Below are 11,479 nucleotides of genomic sequence, written 5' to 3'. Positions count from 1 at the left end.
ATATCATCTTAGATATCAAAACTAAAGACAGTAACAAACATTAATATGGTGGTAGCAGGTAAGATAGGTCTGTTTCATTTCTGTGGTAGAAACACTCTTCCATGAGATTGTATTTGAAATATGACAGGGCAGGGGTGGTGGTGGTGGTGTTAACTATTTTATTACAAAGAATCTCACAGAAATGAAAATAGTTTCTTCAAAAGGAAACTAGACTACCAACCTCCACTGCGATTTGGGGGAAACCAGAGGGTGATGTGAATTCTGGGCTCACTGAGGCTAGTGGGAAGGTATGAGAACAGAAGCAATCTAAAAGATGCCGCTATTACCTTAATGGCCTGAAAAGAACGGGGGGTCCCTGAACAGTCAGCCACCCCTTCTAGAACACATAGTAAGTGCACCTTTCCAAAGCTGTGAAGCAGGTCATTGACATTCCCAGATTTTGCTTTTTGGCTGCATCCCTCCCACCCAAACCTAGATGTTCAAAACTGAGATTTAGGGAGGATGGGGGAATGCCTTCTGGAGGAGTTCCCCAGGATGGCTCCCTGGGATCAGGAACCTGGTTCCCAGCTAGATCCTGGTACATTCATACTTAATATATTTTTATGTAAATACACAGAGAAATAGAAAATACAAATCTGAGGGGTTGAAGGAGAAAGATAGGGAACTTTGCAAGAAGCCTGGGCTGGAGAGGTCTGCTGGGGCCAACTGGACCTCCTCTTTAACCCCTTTGGCTTCTGGCTTCTCCTTGACTTTTTCCTGTTCTGTGAAATAACACATTGCCTTTAAATAAGCATTACATTCATATGATTTTCTTACAATAAAGAAGTGTGTGTGTGTGTGTGTGTGTGTGTGTGTGTGTGTGTGAGAGAGAGAGAGAGAGAGAGAGAGAGAGAGATATTTTGGAAACATCTTCACATAAAGAAAGAATTTTTTAAAAAATGGTATTTCCAGAATTCTGAGTGAAAGAAATGCAATATTTCAGGTTGGAACTCAGTCTTCAAATATACCTATATGTATTCTGACAAGCTTTCTATATGTATATTGTATGTATGTACATGTTTTGAATACCCATAAATATAAAACTTGAGTCAAGGAGATACTGGAGCTAAGGTGGGGGGGGAGTGGGCCCCTGCACAGTTAACCCTTCATATCCGTGGGTTCCACATCCATGGATTCAACCAACTGGAGATCAATATATTTTTTAAAAAGTGAATTTGTTCTGAACATGTATGATTTTTTATCATTATTCCCTAAATAATAGTTTAAAAACTATAGGCATTTATTGTGTTATTAGAAATTATGTGTAATATATAGATGATTTAAAGTATATGGGAGAATGGCCTGGGAGTACAGCCCAATGGAAGAGCATTTGCCTGGCAAGCATGAGATGCTGAGTTTGATCCTCAGCACCACCAAAACAATTTTTTTAAATAGTTCAAGTGTACGGAAAGATATTTATAGGTTATATGTAAACATTACACCGTTTTATAGAAGAGATTTGAGCATCTGAACACTTGGGTATCCTCAGGAGATCCTGGGAACAATGATCTATGAATACTTTATGTGTTTCTCTTCTATAATGTTTTTGTTTTTCTTTTTATATCAGGCTATATCAGTTACACTTATGGTGTAGGATTAACCTATGGAAACATTTTATATATAACAACAAATTCAAGCATTTAACTCTTGGCTTCTCCAAGAAATGAACTATATTAATTTATTTCCCCAATGTTTTAGTCAGCTTTTTAGCTGCTGTGACCAAAAGACCTGATGGGAACAATTTTAAAGAGGAAAGGTTTATCTTGCAGCTCACGGTTTCAGAGGTCTTAGACCATAAATGGCTGACTCCATTCTTTGGGGTCCAAGGTGAGACAGGTAATCATGGTAGAAGAGTGTGGCAGATGAAATCAGCTAGTACATGACATCAGGAAGGAGAGAGAGAGAGAGAGAGAGAGAGAGAGAGAGAGAGAGAGAGAGCGCTCTGCCCAATGAGGACAAAATATATATTCCAAAACCATGTCCCCAGGGACCCATCTCCTCCAGCTACATCACACCTTGCCTTCAGTTATTATCCAGTTAATCACATCAGGGGATTAATTCACTGATTGGGTTAAGGCTCTGATAACCCAATCATTTCACCTCTAAACCTCTAGCATTGTCTCATACATGAGCTTTTGGGGGACATCTCATATCTAAATCATAACACCTAATAACAAAATAAAATAAGTACCTGTCTAGATATAGTTAACTACTGCTCTAAGCCCCTTGAAAGGAAACTTTACAGATGGTTTCCAGTTTCTTTTCAAGTGTTTATGACACCAACTGCTTATATTTGACAAATAATGCCCAAAATGTTTCTTTGTTTTACCAGGCATTAAATAAAGTCAAAAGTTATATTTCCCATTTTTATATTATTCAACACTAGATGATAAATCAAAATATAATTCAAATGTATGAAATTTAGCTGAAGCAAAATGATCATAAGTAATATAAGACTAAAATGACAGAAATTTGTCTCATTTTCCTCACCTTTATTTGTTCAATCATTTATTTGGTAACTTACAGATATATTTATTGAGTTACAAATATATTAAGTAACTTTAAAATATATTTTCATCAAAAAGAAGTCAAATTGTACCAAAGTATATGGAGTAAAAATCAATTTTGGATCTAAAGAATGTATTGAAAGCACATGCTATCATTTTCTCTGCCTACACCCCATACCTATAGATGGTAGCAAATATAAAAGACATCAAAACAGAATATGACTGATTTATGATTGAATGAAAGAATTGATAGCAACTTTTGGAAACTAGAAGAGGAATGATGTGTAAGTTTTGTTCTAACATCAAATGTTTTGTTTTTCTACAACAAAAACTAACTCTAGGAAACCCTCTGACTGTCTAACAAATCAATTCGGTTCTGACACTAATTATTGGAAGTTAGCACAGACCCCACAGGTGAAGTGCTCATTCCCATACGACTGTCCTTACTTCTGATATTAGCCACAAAATGGAGTACCCAAGCTAGTCATGTCTGCCCAGCCAAAGGCATGTTTGAGGATTCCCACAACAATTTCCTTACACTTCAATGTGTTCATCCATCAAGAAACTCACCAAATCTTGTTCAGAAATTTTTATGACACAATCTCTAGTTCTCCTCCCTTTCCTGGAGTTCAGGAGGTGGGACTAGAAGTTCCATCTCTCTAAACATGTGTTCAATGCTTCTGGTGACCAGTTCCAATCCTAAAACTATTTGTCAGGCCCCACCCTGAGTCAACTCATTAACATAAACTCAGAGGTGGTGGAAAGAGGCTCATTACAAAAAAAAAAAAAAAAAAGGCACTCCTATCAGAAAATCCCAAGGTCTCTAGTGGAGCTCTATGCCAAGAACTAAAGGCAAAAAATATTTTTTTTAAAAAAATTTAAATTATTTTTTATTTATATATGACAGCAGAATGCATTACAATTCTTATTACACATATAGAGCACAATTTTTCATATCTCTAGTTGTATAGAAAGTAGATTCACATCAATTCGTGTCTTTATACATGTACTTTGGATAATAATGTCCATCACATTCCACCATCAATTCTAACCTCATACCCCTCCCACCTCTCTGCCCTATCTAGAGTTTCTCTATTCCTCCTATACCCCACCCCCTACCCCACTATGAATCAGTCTCCTTATATCAAAGAAAACATTTGGCATTTGGTTTTTTGGGATTGGCTAACTTCACCTAGAATTATCTTCTTCTCTAACTCTTCTCTATCTCTAATTCCATCCATTTACCTTCAAATGCCATGATTTTATTCTCTTTTATTGCTGAGTAATATTCCATTGTGTACATATGCCACATTTTTTTATCCATTCCTCTACTGAAGGGCATCTAGGTTGGCTCCACAGTTGAGCTATTGTGAATTGTGCTATGAACATTGATATTGCTGTCCCTGTAGTATGCTGTTTTTAAGTCCTTTGGATATAGAAGGAGTAGAGGGATAGCTGGGAAAAATGGTGGTTCCATTCTCAATTTTCCAAGGAATTGCCATACTGCTTTCCATATTGGCTGCACCAATTTGCAACCAATATGCAACAAAATGAAATTAAACCCCTATCTCTCACCATGCACAAAACTCAACTCAAAATGATTCAAGGACCTAGGAATAAAACCAGAGACCCTGTGTTTAATAGAAGAAAAAGTAGACCGTAATCTCCATCATGTGGGATTAGGCTCCAATTTCCTTAATAAGACTCCTTTGGTGCAAGAATTAAAATCAAGAAATCAATAAATTGGGATGGACTCAAACTAAAAAAGTTTCTTCTCAGCAAAAGAAACAATCTGTGAGGTAATTAGAGAGCCTACATCTTGGGAGCAAATTTTTACCCCTCACACATCAAAAAAATGTATTTTTATTACAGTAGTACCCAAGATTTTTTTCCAAACTTCCAGAAAGAAACAATTAGTAAGTTTTAAATTGTACTGCACTCCAATTAGCAAGAATAAATGTCATGACAAGTGGTTCTGTCCCACCTAGGACATGTATTATCTTTGTGTTCAGTGTATCCACTCTGTGTATACTACCTGTCCATTAGTCACTTAATAGCCTTCTCTGTTATCAGACTGACTGTTGGATTTCTCAATGCTTATGAATACCTTAGAACTATGTTACCATGCCCACATCATTCACCTCCCTACATCTCATCATGTAGGAATTGTATCATTTCTCATCATCCCAAGAAGAATGAGTATAGTATAATGATATATTTTGAGAAAAGGAGAAAAAAAAGAGGCCATATTCACATAACTTTTATTTCTGCATATTGTTATAATTGTTTTATTTTATTATTAGTTAATGTTGTTCATTTTTTACTGTGCCTAATTCATAAGTTAACTTTCATCACAGATATGTATGAATAGGAAAAAAACAGTGTTTTAAGTATAAAGGAATATCTAGTTTCAGGGTGTCTTATACCCCTGTGGTTATGGGGTATAAATAGTAAATATAGTAAAGGCTAACATTTACCAAAAAAAAAAAAAATCCTCATATAAATTGATAAGGAAGTGTAAAGACACCCAAGGAATAATGAGGTAGAACAAGCATACAATTCACGAAGGAGGAAAAACAAATAATAAAAAATTTCAAATATACAGTGATTGGAGAAAGCAAAACTACACAACCCTAATTTTTGCTCTGTTAGATCTTGTAATGAGCCCACCCTGGTGAGAATGATGACTGATAACTGGAGTTGAGGTTAATGTTAGAAGAATAAAGAAAAGGAAAAAAGGAAAAAATTAAAAATCCACATTGCTGAGCATAAAGGTAAGGCAATTCCACAGTTAGAGAATAACTAAACAATACTGAATGTTTTAAAACAGTTTGTGTGTATGGTACTGCATAGTACTGGAGGTTGAAGCCAGGGTTTCTCTACCACTAAACCACATCCTCAACCCTTTTTATTTTTTTATTTTGAGACAAGGTCTTACTAAGTCATCCAGGCTGACCTCAAACTTGCTATCTTCCTGCCTCAGCCTCCCAAGTAGCTGGGATTACAGGTATGAGCCACTGCACCCAGTGTAGAACACTTTAGAGCTTTAGAAATGATGTACATTCACAAAGGGTTTTTAGTAATTTGATAAATACTTATGATCTTAGGCAAAGAGAAAAGCAGGCCATAAAAAAGAATATATATTATTCTTTCACTACTATGGAAAAAATGCATAGAGGATCCACTGCAGGGAAGCCTCTGTGTTCAGAATAATTGCCCCTAAGAGAGCTTCACTCTCTCTCAATATCTCTCTCTCTCTCTCTCTCTCTCTCTCTCTCTCTCTCTCTCTCTCTATTTTATTCTTTTCAAATACTCCTTAAAGAGAACATATTAAGTTAATAAGCCAGGAATGTTTAAAATTGGAGAATAAAGAAAATATGGCCAATGAATATTTCACTCAGCTCACTAAAAACTCAACTGAAAGCTACACGTCTTAGCATTCCTTCACGTAGGCTGCAGAGATTTTTCATTACCCTGTAATAGTGGAACATGGGTTTAATGTTTCTGATGCATGCCTTTTTATTTTGCTGTCCCGTTGATACATTTTACTGAAGTCACATTTACAGAGGCCCTTGAACAAGACATCGAAGCAGACTTCACACTACTGTCTGCTGTTCTACTCTCATCCATCCTATTCTCACCCCCTCTCAATTTAATATGCTGAAATATGAGAAAATTCAAGTGCCAGCTTTGCTCAGATGATGGAAGATCTTGACAGCAACTCCATCCCCTTGTAAAAACTCTCAGTCAGCATGGAACCTACTTAGTATAATAAACACCACAGCATGAACTATTTTTGCAGGTGAGTTGTCCTTGTGGGCAGCCCACCCATAAATTAGGAGGACAGGCTAGAGAAGAAGAGTGGCTTCAACAAGAAGAGGGGGAAATGAAGGTTAGCCTCTAACCCCCCACTGATGGAGGGTCAGAGGCCTGTTGAGACTGACAATTCATTATAATTTATTAGTGAGAGCATTTTTCCTCAAAGCAGCAGGAGCCTTAGAACCTGACACATTACTTTTAAAAATTCAGTAGAAACTGAAAAGATTTTCAAAGTACATGAAATATATGGAGGACCAGAAAGGGAGGTAAGTTTTATGGCCTGTCAACAAAATTTAGATTTTCTTGCAAGCAAAAGGACTTTCCAAATGTTATTGGAATCACAGTGGATGAATAGTGACATTATAAACTACTAGAAGTTCTCCTTTAACTTATGGCTGGTATTCAGAGTTTCTAGCATTATTTATAAAATAGTCAACAAAGATTAATAGTTTGTATCATTATTAATGCAGATGGGTCCTAATCCTGTTTCAATTCTCAATGTGAACTAATACTACCTATTTGATTTTAATATTTCAGCTAGGCATCAAGTCTTCAAAAATATCATTTTAAAAAGTATATCCCACTTAATACCAAATCTGGATGGCATTCTGCAGAAAATAACAAGATTGAAAAGATTCTCTGGTCAAATAAGTTTGGAAAAGTGCTGATATCTCTTAGATTCTCAATATCCACTGCCATTTTAAAGGCTTTGAAAAATCTGGAAGTAAAGAAAACAATTTAACTTTTTAAATCACAACTTTTGAATGTTTTTATTCAAGGAGTCTTTTAACATTATGCCCAGAGACATTCAAAACAATCTGCCTTGGAATAATTTGCCTGCCTATCAGAATTACAATAAAGAAAAATAATTCTAAACCATGAAAATGGTCCAAACATCAGGTGCTGATATGTATACAACCAGAGATATGAAAAATTGTGCTCTATATGTGTAATAAGAATTGTAATGCATTCTTCTGTCATATATAAATTTTTTTAAAAAAGAAAAGAAAACTGGTGCACTATTATGTGTTTGCATTTATTTCCTTTCCAAAGATTCTGTAGTCTTAGTGCCTTCAAATATGATGAGGACCTCAAGGGGAGGGTGGAGGAGGATTGTTTCACCCACAGCCCTCCCTTCCTACAACACCAGTCTCTTCTTTCCTTCCATAGTGTCTTGTGATGTAAGAGTGTATTCTAGCCTAACCCAGCAGATGCCATGATACACATCATGTTTCCTTGAATAGGGAGCACCTGGTATATAATCAGTGAGGTCAGCTACCAAATCCTTGTTTTATTTCTAGAGTTCCTACAAAACGTACATTCCAATAAAAACATAATAACATTTAATATCAGGAAAGAAAACTTATTACATTTATTTTAGTTATACTGGCTGATTTCAACCTGATTCATACTACATTATATTGAGCTTACCTCAGGGCCAACCTAGGCTTCCTTGATCTTTCTGAATTAAAATGGAAATGTAGTTACAGTGACATAGGACAGAAGCAGGAATTATATGAGAATGAGCGTTATCCATAATATAAGAAAATCAATTTGTGAATCAAGTCCACTTTCAATGTATTTTAATAAAATATTTTAACATGTGGGTATAGTACACTAAGATTTTATAGTATTAATAATCATGTAACTGTATAAAGGAAATAAAGAAAAACAAAAATGTTGAACTGTACCATTACTATTCTAATTATAAAAGTTGGCTAGAAAGTTACATAGTTTTCTATAGTTTGCTGCATGTCATCCTAAGTTTAGCACATAATTACAAAGCCTAAAATGTTCACCTCCTTGAAGTCCTTAATAGATGCAAGGACTTCCTCTTTATTAAAATGTACATGCTAAACCATGTGTAATAAAGTAAAGGGAAATATTATTAGAACTTGTTCTAAAATGTAATACATTTTCTCTGATGACAAAGGAAGAACACTATTCTTCTGAATCAGCAAACCATTTGACAAGGTCACTCAGTGAGGAAGACCTGCTGAAGGGCCCAAAGAAGACTGTCAGGTTGTTTCCATTTTACACAAAGGAGCAGCAAGTTGCATGGTCACTCCTACTCTACTGTCCATCCACAACTGACTGAGTGGTCACAAGTGTGACCAGACTGGGAAAGGGGAACCTCAAACAGGACAAATGTTAACCATGGATGAACAGGGAAAAGTGATGAAGACTCTGTCATCAGAGTAATTACTAATAAAAGGGGAGGATAGATCTGAGAAGGTAAAAAGAAAAGGAGAAAACAAAGTAAGAGAACTGGCAAAGCACAGGACTGGCTTGAACCTGCCCAAGCTCAAACCCTGACCTAGTTTTGTACCAGTTGTATGGACACGCGCAAGTCACCTAACATTTAATCAATCAAAGCGCTGAAACGAAGTATCTGATAGGATTATAGTAGAGGCCCTTCATATAAACCAATGAGAGCCTGGTGCATGATTAGTATTAATAATTATTCCTCATTTTTAAGAGAACACATTCTTTCTTTATTCAGATTCTGCTATTTGCCTACAAAGGATAAAACAAGGACCAACAAAGGAGGTTACAGCCAGGTGTGGTCTCACACCTGTAATTCCAATGACTTGAAAGACTGTGGCAAGAGGATAACAAGTTTGAGGCCAGCTTCAGCAACTTATTGAGACCCTGTCTCAAAATGGAAAAATAAAAAGGCTAGGATATATTTCAGTTACAAAGCACCCCTTGGTTCTGTCCCCAATACCACACACACACACACACACACACACACACACACAGAGGTTACAAAGAGACAAAGATAAATTCAGAAGAAGGCAGAAATCAGTAAACTTCACAAGCAAATTTGTGAATTAAGAAGGAATTGGACTGGGGTTGTGGCTCAGTGGTAGAACACTTGCCTAGCACATGTGTGGCGCTGGGTTTGAATCTCAGCACCACATATAAATAAATAAATAAATAAATAAATAAATGTCCTCAACAACTAAAAAAATATATTTAAAAAAAAGAAGAAGGAAGATGAGTCTTCTCTTTTTCCAGTCTTAATTTGTATTGTCTACCTATGGGATGCAATGTTTTCTCAAGCAGTGTGATGGGATTCAGCAGAGAGGGGACACTGATGCTAACAGTAAGTAGTGGTAGACTCATACTGTGATCCACTGTAAGATTTTGACTAATCAACATTTGAACATACTTATGTCCCAAAATATTCCTAATAGGCACATACAGATTCCTCATAAAGGAGGGAAAACACAAAGGATGTATTATTGGTATGAAGTTTTGATCTAACTGTGCTAACAAATGCAAGGCAGGCATTCACATCAGGACTCAAACGAGATAGAAATGTGTTTCTTTTCAACCCATCAGTCCAAGAGTAAGCATCCAGAGCTGGTTTTCTTGCTCCTTCTCACCTATTGCACTAACATCCACAGCATACCTTCCATCTCACTGCCTAATTTGGTCCAAGCTTCTGTACAACTTTGAAATAAGAGTTTCAAGAGATCAAGCTCTTGTGCTCACTTCAGAAGAAGATATATTAAAATTGGAATGATGCAGATTATCATGGCCCCTGAACAAGGATGACTTGCAAACTCATGAAGTATTTCATATTTTTAATAAATTCTGGTGTTCTATAGCATAGAAAATGACTGTAGATAATAATATAGTATATATTTCAAAAATCTGGAAGAAAGTCTTTTAATGTTTTTTCCCACAAAGAAATGATAAATGCCTAAGGAGATACATATGCATAGCCTTTTGGAACAGTATACAACATACACATGTGTAAAACATTGTGTTGGACCTCACAGATACACAATTTTTATAAGTGAATTTTTTAAAAAAAGAGTGCAAGTTCTATTAATAATGTCAAAATGTTAGTGATTCTTCGGAGACAGGATCTTAAAAGTCCACCATACTGTGTCCTTTCTGTTTTTGAGGATTCAGAGGTAGAAGCAGGATGACTAAAATCATCCTGAAAAGGAAAAAATCAATTTCAAAAGAGGATGAACGATTAGTCCATGAAACAGTGTTTTGGGTCAGGGTTGGAACCTGAGACTCAGAATCCCTCTGTAGTCAGGGGAATCCTCTCAAAGCCCCAAAGCTGCTAGGACTCTCTCATCAGCATCACTGTGGCAACACCTACCACCCAAGATCTGAGTTTGGAGAAGCATCAGCCTTCACCAAAAGACTCTAATGAATAAAACCATCTCTAGGCAGCTGTAACCAGCTGCACACTCGACATAAAATAAGACATGTGGCAGCTGGGAAGACTGAGTAGTCAAAATAATGCATTTGGCTTTCGTTGCAAGAGGTACCTCTCCATCAAGAGGGATTATGCAATAGGGGCCCATATCATGCCCAGAGCCAAGGCAAAGCCTAATATGGAAGTGCTATTGGTCTATAAAGTAGAGTATAGGTTTCCCAGGTTCTTCTCAGAACACCCAGGGTGTCATATAAATGAGATTCTGCAGTAATCTGTATTGACTGTCCTTGAAATCTCAGCTCGAAGTGTTACACACATTCTGGCAAAGGGCGCAAAGGGAAGCAGGTGTGTTCTCAGTTCAAAAGCAGGCCAGTGGCCTGGATGGTTATTACTCAGGATTAAGCTTAAGTATGTTACCTCTTTTTATTCTGACACGCTTAAATATTTACTATCCTATATTGTTTCGACCAGACTATATTGGCCATGTCCAGCCCATATTAATCAATCCCCAGATAAATAACAAAGGCATGCTTTCAAGTTGGTTTAATATCTAGTATAGCTTAAATCCATTTCTGAAAACTAAATCATTAATTTCATGAGACTGTGCTGGATATACACAGGGGCAGATTTCTGATGCAATGCATGTTTGTCATAATTTTACAGATATGAAATGGCAGACTGTCACCAGTGTATGGACAGAATGATTTCATTTCATCTTAGTCTAAGTTTTACTAGCATTAGTCAATATGATTTGTATCTTTTCTTATTCCCTAAAAGAAGACAGGAAAAAAATCAAGCATTTAACTGTTCCTTATAGAAAAATTATATTAGAAAAATTAAAGTCACTTTTCATTGAGACTAGACAGCCTTAAAAATTTTCCCTAATATCTTTTAGGGGAAGGAGATTGAGAATTTCTTAATTACAGTT

General features: G+C 36.3%; 1 pseudogene; it reads left to right on the top strand.

The window, feature by feature from the left end:
- Positions 1–9,865: 9,865 nt before the first annotated feature.
- LOC113192395 (U6 spliceosomal RNA) lies at positions 9,866–9,960 on the top strand (annotated as a pseudogene).
- Positions 9,961–11,479: the final 1,519 nt, after the last annotated feature.

Source organism: Urocitellus parryii, chromosome 8 (assembly GCF_045843805.1).
Source record: "Urocitellus parryii isolate mUroPar1 chromosome 8, mUroPar1.hap1, whole genome shotgun sequence".
NCBI lineage: Eukaryota > Metazoa > Chordata > Mammalia > Rodentia > Sciuridae > Urocitellus > Urocitellus parryii.
The sequence above is the reverse complement of the archived record's forward strand: the minus strand, read 5'-3'. Positions and strand labels throughout refer to the sequence as shown.